This window comes from Notothenia coriiceps, unplaced genomic scaffold, assembly GCF_000735185.1.
Source record: "Notothenia coriiceps isolate Sejong01 unplaced genomic scaffold, NC01 NC01_scaffold00019757, whole genome shotgun sequence".
NCBI lineage: Eukaryota > Metazoa > Chordata > Actinopteri > Perciformes > Nototheniidae > Notothenia > Notothenia coriiceps.
The window spans coordinates 66,085-77,118 of NW_011352458.1; positions in this window are offsets into that span (position 1 = coordinate 66,085).

Genomic DNA, 11,034 nt, shown 5'->3' on the forward strand with positions numbered 1-11,034 from the left:
AACAGTCAGACACCAAAATAAAAACACCAACAAACACAAAAAAAAAAAAAAATAAGAAGAAAGAACCAAAAACAACAAAAAAAAAAAAGCCTTAATTCCGAAAAAATAATACATTGAAGTCAATGGAGAGAGAAAACTGTATCTTTTGAAGTCCCGTTTGAATTGTGTCCTCTGAATTAACACAATATGTTCTATATGTTCTATGTCAATCTTAAAAAATAATTTCCATGTCAAAAAATTCAAAGTTTGTCTTAAAGCTGTTGAAATATAAGACTATGAAAAATACGCAACTAGAAAGACTACAAATCCCAGAGTTGCGTAAGTGCTGTCATAACTGATGTATTCCCTCCAGATAGCTAAAAATACGTTTACTTACTGTACTTACTTACTTTAACAAGATGCCTGTGTGCTTTGTACCAGGTTGTTATCATACCAGTAATAGTACCTCTTTCTCGTTCTCAACTAAAACAAAACACGAGAGTGTACCTTGTTAGCTAATGTTAGCTAGCTGACATTAACGTTACACATTACACTCGTGTTACTCACCGAAACCTTGTAAAGCCGGTCCCGCATGCTGGCTCTTACGGAACCGACTAACTCCCATTTTTCGTATGTACAGCTCTCAACATGCCCAGACTTGTAGTGATTTTCACGTCTTTTAATACTTTTCGCCTCATTCTGAAAGAAAGAGGTGAAATGTACCAACGTGACGGCCATCTTGGTTTTGGTGACGTGTGCAAAACCCGAGTTGTAGTTCATTGAGCGCTTCACACAAAGAAATGTGTAACTTCACAGTTTTACGACGCATTTTAATTTTTTTGACTTGCAAAATTATCTTTTAAATTGACAAACATCATATGTGTAATTCGTGGCACAATTCAAACGGGATCGAAAGATAATCTTTCTCTCCCCATTGACTTCAATACATTATTTTTCCGATATAAGGTCCCATGGAGGTCCACCGGAAGGGGAGGGACTTCGCCACTCTATTGAATCTGGAGGTGGAGCTGTTTGCAGATTATCATGACTTTAAATTTTATTCACTTTTTAATGTATGTGATTTGAATTTGATCAAAGGACAATACAATACTAGCTAGAAATAACTACAAAGTTAAAGTAAAGCAAAAATGCTCACAACAATTCCTATGTTACAATAAATAGAGTACAAGTAGTTTGTAACTTCCACCATTGCTTTTTAATGTTAATAATATACAGCAAACAAAAGTGTGAACCCGAGGCAATGAGGACAGCTGGGGTTTTGTTCCTAAGGAAACAGCCTGCGTGGACCAAGTTGGCATGCTTTGCCCCTTCACATTCCCCTGCTGCATGGGATTAAATCTCTGCACATTTAACAGGGATGCTTTCTTTTCTTTTGAAAGTCTTGTATGCTTTTCTGTGTACTTTTTGCCAGATTAAACATATTCAGGATATCTGAAAGATGTTAAGAGGCATATTTGTTTATGCTTGTAGGTATCAGTGAAAAAAAGGAGAATTAAAGATGGAAATACAAAACATTTTAAATAAATCAAATCCATTCCATTCAGGCACTCGTTTTGTCTGCGGAGGGGGACTGGAGAGTGAGACCAGCTTCCAACAAACTAAATGCTCACCACCAGAGGCTGGTTAGCAGAGGTCTGGACAAGTCCACTTGGTTCCGTGAATAATGCTGGAGTCAGCTCCACAGCTGAGATAGCTGCAATCATTCAGCACCTCCGGACTTAAACAGACTACATTGCGAATGGAGTCCTTATGGGAGTAATTGTGAGCGAACAATCAATGTGATCACCATCATTTGTGTTCAGGCCACAATAAAACACTCTGCCATGAGCTGCCACGGTGTTGAACAGCAGAAAACACAGATTACACAACAATGTATAAAATAAGCAAAAACAAGGTACAGTTTATTGTAACAATATTTCCAAAGGATGATCCAGAGGTCTTCATAGGAAATTGTGGAGTTTTTTGTTGAAATAAAGTGGAAACAAATCATTCCATTCCCTCTTAGTTTAACTGTGAGCTTAAATCAGTTAAAGAGCAGAAATATTAAGAGTGCCTTATGCTCGCCAGCCACTGCAGAGACTTAAGTTCGGTTTGAGGGCAGTGTTGCTGTTGTTTTGGGTCTATAATCAAACAACTTTTTACTGCACAATCTGGAAAGGATACTGCACCATCTAAGTGAAGAACTGTTCTTAAATACATGACCAATAAAGTATTTACAGATCAAAAAGCTAATTTAAACACAATGTTTGAGGCAGGGGGGTATTATCATACAGAAGAGAAATTAGTAAGATCAATTAAGGAAATATGGCTTTGTAAAATATATTGTGTATTTTTGTATTTATTTGGTCATCCATGCTTTTGTTCCAGAAACTTCATACCTCTATTATTATCTAGGGGGCATATGGCGTTCAAACAGCCGGTGAACTGGGAGGAGAGAGATGCCTTTCATTACAACTTCAAAGAGTGTGTATCATTCCCCAACCTGAGCGCTTCACTGAGCCACTTGGTGCGTTGCATGCCTTATTAGATGAATTCAGCTAATCCAACTGTAACCAATTGTGCGTTATTGTTCACGCTTATTACTCCGTCAGAAGAGGTTGATCTCCTCTGAGTTTGCTTAAGACTCACGTCCAGAAGTCAGAGGTCGCACTCAACCAGCGTTGAATCTTATGGCTCAAATACCCACCAATCACCCTCCGTTCACTCAGCAGCTTGACCCATATTCTCTATAACCATACAGCCTGGGAAATTAATCTGCAATAACGGGAAAACGGGGTTGTCATTGGAGATTTGAGTTAATACGCATACATCCGCTCCCTGCTGTGGCCCTATGACCTGTGCATGTGCCCCCGTCACTTGGGAGCACAGGTATGCAGGGAATGCCAATGCAACAGACTCAGGCAAACGTTGGAGAGGGCTGCAAGCGAGAGGATCGCAGTTTAGGGGGTGAGGAGGACCGCACTTCACGGCCAGATGAATGTTTGTTCAGCCTGGGATCATTTATGAAAGGACCCCAAGCTAGGGGAGATGGTTATGCCTCTATTATCTATATCTCTGACTGGATAAGCCTTGCTTCTTCAGGCTACGAGATTCAAAGAAAGTTCAGAGCAATAATATAGAAGAATTTAGTCCAGTGTTTTACCCCCTGTGATGCAGCATCAGCCTCCAGCTATCTCTTTCTACCGTCTGTCTTCAACCCTGATTTGCCTTGTCTCAATCACAAGACTAAATGAGAGAGCTCGGCATTTCACACATCATAATCTCATTTCAGAGCCTCTGGCACAGGTTCAGAACAGAGGAGAAGCATAGCAGGATTTGAAAGCTGGAGGTCCAATCAGTGTGTGGGTGTGTGGGGGTGTGTGTGTGTGTGTGTGTGTGTGTGTGTGTGTGTGTGTGTGTGTGTGTGTGTGTGTGTGTGTGTGTGTGTGTGTGTGTGTGTGTGTGTGTGTGTGTGTTAGGGCCTGTGTGTGTGTGTGTGTGTGTGTTCGAGAGAGAGAGTGTGTGTGTGTGTGTGTGTGTGTGTGTGTGTGTGTGTGTGTGTGTGTGTGTGTGTGTGTGTGTGTGTGTGTGTGTGCGTGCGTGCGTGCGTGCGTGCGTGCGTGCGTGCGTGCGTGCGTGCGTGCGTGCGTGTGTGTGTGTGTGTGTGTGTTAGGGCCCTCTTTGAGGCATTAGGATATTTGAGTTTTGTTGAACGACAATATAGAGAAGCCTTCAAACCATGAGCGTTTGTGTACATGTGCAGCGTCCAATGCACAGGAGTCAATGCAGGAAGTAGTAATGCTCTTTATATTGCAAAGTGTAAATAAAGTATTGCCTAAGCATTAACCATATCATTGTTGCAATGCGCTACCATTGTACAAAGCCAAACATTTAGAAAAGTTCAGCATTAGACGTATTAAAAAAGGTTGTCATTAATACTGGACTGCATTACTGTGGGAGTATGTGATTTTGTTTTTGTGTAGTTGACCCTAGTGCATGATAACTGGAGGATTAGTCATTGAGTTGGCTAGTTTGGACAGTAGAGAGGCACATAGGGAGTTTAATAGCTAACATGCAACTCTATATTGGCAACGGAATTAACCAACAGCAAGAACTGTTATTGGAAAATTTGAGAGCGAAGACAGCATGTTGAGGCTTGATAATGACTTCTAGCAGCACACCAAAATCTTCTCAACTGCAGACCTTTTGCTTGTGATTCTTACTTGTTTGCCTGTAAATGTTAACCGGCAAGTTTCCATAGTAAGAAGTGAGGCAGGATAAACCCTGTCCCTCTTTATGAAAGAATCCAAAGTTCTAATTATCCATGTGTGTCAACTGTGGTGGTTGTCCATGTACCTGATTGGGGTTTTTTAGACAAAAAACAAAACACACAATATTTCTTATAAAAATGTAAAGTCACATAAAACAATAGGTGTAGAGGGCCACAATATCAAATATTTGTATTTGTTTATAATTGTAGTGATGATGTGGGAAACTCAACGCTGAGATATTAGTTATCAATTTCGACCAGACTGGACCACTGAAGGCTGTAAAACTCAACCTTCATTTAAAACCAAATGGCCCCTTTGATGAACCTTCATTTAAAACCAAATGGCCCCTTTGATGTTTGTAAAGTACTCTAGAAACAGACACACTACGGTCAACCCCTATACATGTAGATCTGAAAAAAAATAAGAATAATTAGCCAAGAAATTGTAAAACATTTGGTTCCAATCTGTGACTGTGATTTATTTTTCCTCATTAACTTATTCTGCTTTCATATTTACCATGAACTTCCTGCTGCCATTCTTGACGAATGTTTTTAATGACCCAACAAAGGTTATACATGCCTTTATAATGCACAGAGCACATACCAAACACAACAGCTGCTGTCAGTGCCTCTTCTCTACATACCATGTGCACTGCACTTAAAAGTATGCGTGTGTGCACGTACATAACTTTCAGAGGAGCCTCGAAGTCTCACACTTGGCTGATGCAAACGTACTGTTGTCATAATACAGTAAGGAATGTAATCATATGTGATAGGTGGATCAGTGTCAATAAATCAATAATGAAGCGTACAGTTGAAGCATGGGAGCTGGAGCATATTGGTTTAAAGGAGAGCCACAGTATAGGCCTTGAGAGGGTTAAACAGACTCTTTTGTCTGGCAGTGTAATCCTTCATATGACACAGTATCATCCAAACAAATCTCACATTTTAATAAAGACAGGAATTCCTCTCCAGACTGAGAGAGGACCAAGCCCGGATTGGGTGTGATGCTGGAGGGAATGCATATTGCAAATGTATTGCCATAATTGTCTCCGCGTTCATGTTGTTCCCCATTTAGTCTGTCCATGCACTCACACCACGAGCAACTTAATCAAATGTGCATTCATTTCCGACAAAGGGATGACGGAAGTGTGTGGATTTGGCTTCAACAGTATTCCTCATTAATAGGATCACATTTCATAGACAGTTATGCAGCTGGCAAGTGTGAGGATGAAACAGTATAACGGAGCTTGTGAAACTAACAATGACTTGTAAAAAAGGGCAGACAATCTATGAAGATTATGCCAGAATTGAAAACACCAAAGAAGCTGAAATAATTAAGCCTGTTCACAACTTTGATATAACATTGCAAAACAGCATGACCATTTGGACCACTGACAATTAACCAAAACAGAGCAACCCATCAACGAACGTCCTTGCAGTGTGAATGTGATAACTCCATGATCCCATGACCTTGTCCTTGACCTCAAACAAGATCCCATGACCCTAAGCCCCCCATCTACGTAGTCCACAAAATACCTTCATGCCTATTACGTGGACTTGAGCTTTTCACTACAGGCATGCAGTGCTAATGAACTTCATTTCAGGTTAATTCCAATCCACTGTTTCTCCTCATCAGCAGGTTTTAAATACAAAGCATGGCAGCTTTTAAAAGGTAAGATTTAAGTAAGTCATTCCTAACTCGGATTCCAGATCTTTTCGCAGACACACACGTGTGATAATCGCGACAGAGTGTTTTGCTTGTTTGGTTGATCATGTCCCTGGTGGCTTTGAGAAGAGTTCCTTTGACTTCCCTGGAGATGATTTGTTTTAATGAAACAAAAGAATCATCATCCCCCCAGAGCAGTATGGATTGAGCCCCTCATCCAGGCATCTGTAAGACTAACAAATCCCTGCTCTTTACAGGACAGGATATGAAGGATATCTGCCACAGCAATCACAGACCATGTGCCAGTCAAACACGTGTGTGTGTGTGTGTGTGTGTGTGTGTGTGTGTGTGTGTGTGTGTGTGTGTGTGTGTGTGTGTGTGTGTGTGTGTGAGAAAGGGTGAGAGAGTGCATGCATGCACATGTAAGTACGTTTGTGTGGTTTGAATGATGAAACACTGATGTGCCGATCTACAGACAGCCATGTGATTTATCAGGCTATTGGTTATTAGGGTAAGAATTTGTGCATTGGTGACCCCATATAGCTAACTTAAGGCAGACTGTGTCCACTTAGCACTGCAGCACCAATATTGAAACTCAGGCATGACTACAACCAAAGCAATTCCAAATTGGAGCAGTCAGGAATCCTGTCAGATTAGCCCTCAATCCCCCTAAAGCATGAAGGCGTCGCCATTGCGTCCCAAAGGGAAAAAAGGTCTCATTGCTTTGTATGGTATGTATACATTTGATGTGGCCCCACCGTGCTCACGTCCCAGCCACAAAACCCCTGACTTATAAAATGTTGAGATCTTTTCTTCTCCATTTTAAAACACAAACAAACACAGTTACAATAAGCTCCCATGTCCTTGCTGGAGACTGAGGTCTCTGCGGGGCGTGAGAAATAATTGTGTGAAAAGCTGGACTCCATTTTGGTTGGGTGCGATAGCCACTGATTTGCAAATTATTCCATTGCTTTTATGGGACTGACAGGGCTGCCAAAAGAGAGAAGAAAGATTAAAACCCTGCCTTCCAAATTTAAGGAAAGAGAAAAAGGAAACAACGTGCACACAAAGATAAAACCAAGCATAAGTAATCTCAATAATAAAGGAGAACATTAAAAACGAACTTGAGCTGTTTCTGTAAATCAATGAATTGACCATTATTTATTACAGTGCAAACTTAAACAGCTGCTGAGAGCTGTGTGAAATGGTGTTTTTGTAGTAAATTCATCCACAAGCAAAAGAGAAAAAACATGTTTTACCGAATCAGAAATGTCAGCTGATTAATCAAAGAGTCTATATAATTAAAGTACATTACAGTTAAATTAGTACTTTGACTATTTATTACCGCAAACAACTAGGATTTCTTTTTTGCAATATGAGGTCTGGATATATTTTCAAAAGAATGGTCTTGAAGTGACACTGTAACTTTTGCAAAACAGCCCCCACTGTGCCCAAAAGCAAAGATTATAGGTAAATTGTAAATGCTACGTAGTGCAACAATAGCACATAGATATCAAACGAGTCAAAGTCAGTGAACTGACTCAGTATTGCAGTTAAAGAGCCATATCTGCAAAGTGTTTGCCAACATTTGCTGCTATAAGCTGTTGGTCATTGCAGGACGATAATGATGCAACTGCAACACTTCAATTAAGTTTTGAACTCAGTAAAAGTGTATTTTATTGCTTATGAATTCAACTTTTCATTTGAGGGAATTCTCTTTTAAAATGTATATGTCTCATATCGACAGGTTACAATTGTGATTTAGGCGTATCAATATAACACTATAGAATCAGTAGAACCCAGGTGTTCACCCCACAGATTGTGGAGTGACAGCCCCAACCAATCTTCTGTGTAAAAACAGCACCTTCCTCTCTCCTCTCAGACCATTAAATGCAACCAGATCACTGCACGTGTTTCCGTCTCAGCACGGGTCTTTGTTTATCTACCCATGAATCCGGGCAGCCCTCGTGTTGGGGGTGCAGGAAGGGATGCAGACTGGAAGCTGTGAGAGTAGAATATGATTAGCCATAAAGCAGATCTTCCCCCTGCATCGCTGTATATAAAACTCAACATATGGCCAGGGACGTCTTTACTGTAGAGCCAGCTGCATTGGACTGAGTGAGCTCTCAGATCAAATGTTTACTTTGGACTGGACGTCTTCCCTTAAGAAACTACGAGAACAAGACTCCCCGATTCTGAACAGAGAGGTGGATACCCCTGTCAGGTTCTGACACCCCACCTGGCAAAACAGAATAAATAGTTTTAGTGTGTGCTCAGAGAACACATTATCACATGTACAAAATCACACAATACACACACATTTGTCAAGGCAAAAGAATGTCTCCATTGCTGAAATGATTTCAGTTTCAACAGGAAACGTTACATATTTCTGTACAAATACTATTTCTTAGCAGATGGATTGACTAATATATTCTAGAAAAACATGTTGATGTTGGGAGCAAAATCGTGTCCTGATGTTCCTGTACTCATTCCAATATTAAATGTTTATCCTGTTATCTCCAAAATCATTGGCATGTCCAAAGTAGTAGTCCTCCGACTCCATTAGTTAGGACACTCCATTCGTTAACATGCAGGCGTCCTGTGGGCAGTCAGCGTCTGACTTTCATTAGCCAGCTGTGGTTCAGTGGTAATGTGGATAAGGAGCAGAGAGCAGAAACATGGAGTCGGTACAGTTCAGGTCCAGGGCTAATGTCTGTTTACTGGCCAGACATCATGGGTTGGAGGGGTAAACATCCATCAGCAGACAAAGCCACATTATAGAAAGAATGTGACATGGGGAGGTTAGAGGAGGAAAGAGAAAGAGTGACAAGTGTTTGTGGAAACATCTCAGTGATATTCTTTCTGTGTTTGCTTCAGAGAGAGGGAGCTGTGTTTGTGGTAGAATATTCTCTGTTGCAGCTTGACGTGACATCATGGCAGTTTCTGCTTCAGCTTCTTCTGCTTCTGCTCCATCAAACCTTTCCTAAGTCAGCTTCAAGACCCAACCCACTCATCAGAGACCCAGCGCACACACAACTACAGCCTATCTGCCTTTAGGCCACATATCTCAGATCCAGAGCCATTATCTCTTCCTCACTGTTCCATTAACTTCTTGGAATGAACTCAAACCACCATGGTCATATCTGCATAGAAGCTTTTACCAAATTTCCGAACTTACTGGCCAAATGTCCCGTTCCTCCTAACATCTAATGTCTTCCCATGAATGTGTTGCCAGGTCTTTGGCTTTATATCAAACGTTCACTGTGTGCATCACATGGCTGCGTTTATTGCCTGTGGTTTAACATCCATAGAGAAATAGCCTCCCGTGAGCCAAACACGTGGCCACCTGGCTCCAGAAAGCCTGGCCACAACATGGAGGCGGACGCATATGCGCTCACACACACTGACAGGAGCCTGTCCAATTAGATGCTCTTAATTGCAGTGGTGACAGCAGCAGGATAGGACAGGAGACAGCTAGTGCTCAGATTAGGGACAATCAGCTGAGCTGTGTCTGGGATTGTGGCCAACAGAACTGAGGGAGTGAGAGCTATAGAGCTTCAGGGAAAGAAAATGTTGAGTTGTTTATTTACTTTAAGACATTCGTTGCTAAGAAAAAATATGAGCTTATTATAGTACAGAATGGAGAAGGGACAGCAAACTAGAAAATGCTGATAACAGATCGGATCCAACTCCCTGCTCTGCGGCTCTGGATGATTGGCCCATAATTCAACTTGAAGCTGGACAACGAAAAGCAAAGGGATGGAGGAAGTGGAATACGGTAGGGAAGAGTGGGAAATGGTACAAAGAGGAGATGGGCAGGGGAAGATTTAGTGTTGCATTAAAGAGATGCGGGAATAAAACAGGTAACATGGGGATTTTCCTGCAGCTTTTTAAAAGCTCTGTGTCGCAAAAACATATCCTGCGCCTTTCAGAATGAGCTATAGCACGATGCATGAGGGAGGACTATACACACCTGCACTTCCCTTTGAGAGGAGGGGGAGTTGTGAAGAAGTCAAAGGAAAAACACGCGACAGCAGACGGCTTAATCAAAACTGGAGTATCGTCCAACAGATGTATGAGTTTTTCAAATATTCAGTTTACTGATTATCTTCCAAGGTCAAGAAAGTGGACATTCATTCACTCTTATTTTCTGTTTCCTTCTAAGATAAATCTGAAGCTTTGCCTGTCCAAAAGGGAATGTAATAAAATGACTATTTTCCACAAGAAATCAAAAAATAACCAGCACAAGCCAAGGCAAAGCAGCCTTCTATTAAACTTCAGAGCAGCGGTTCTCAAAATTGGAATCAGGGCAGCCACAATGGGACGCAAGACAAGTTTGAGCAAAGAGAAAAGCAAAAACCAAAGAATCTCAATGTCTTTTGTTCTTGGTTACTGAATCACATATATGGCCTTTATTACATTACTTCCATTCACTTTGAGAAAAGGCATTTGAGAATCTATTTTTGGAAGTCACTGTGTAATAAATGTTCAATGTGCTGAAATGGTATAACGTGTGTAGGTTTAGGGTCGGAGAAAAGGGCAAAAAACTAAGAAAAAGTCTCTATATTTGAGTGTGTTAGAAAGGTCTGAATAATACATAAGAATCTCTGAATTATTCACCAAGTGGATGGTGTTGGTGTGAGTGGTTGAAAATGGATAGAAAGCAGAAAAAGAACAGAAGAAAGCAGTAGGGACTTTAATACCCAGTTGGAAACAGTGAGTGATGAATCTTTTCATGCTCCTCAAAGCGCCATCTGAAAGGTCCGGTCTGCTCAGGGTTTCCCTCCTGCCCTTCCTCTCCACCCTGTTACCATTCAGCTGATTCTCCCCTGGGTGTGGGGCTACCAGGAGGGGTCTGCTTTCACCTCAAAACCCTCACACACAGAGAGCAAGAAAAATAAGTGTAGGAAGAGAAGTGAGCGATAGCGAGAGGTTGTATGTTGTATGTGTACTTGGGGTGCTGCGGTAACTCCTTTCTGCTGTGACAAGGTCTGCCAGAGTTCACACTCTGAGTGCCACAGCCAAAGACACACACACACACACACACACACACACACACACACACACACACACACACACACACACACACACACACACACACACACACACACACACA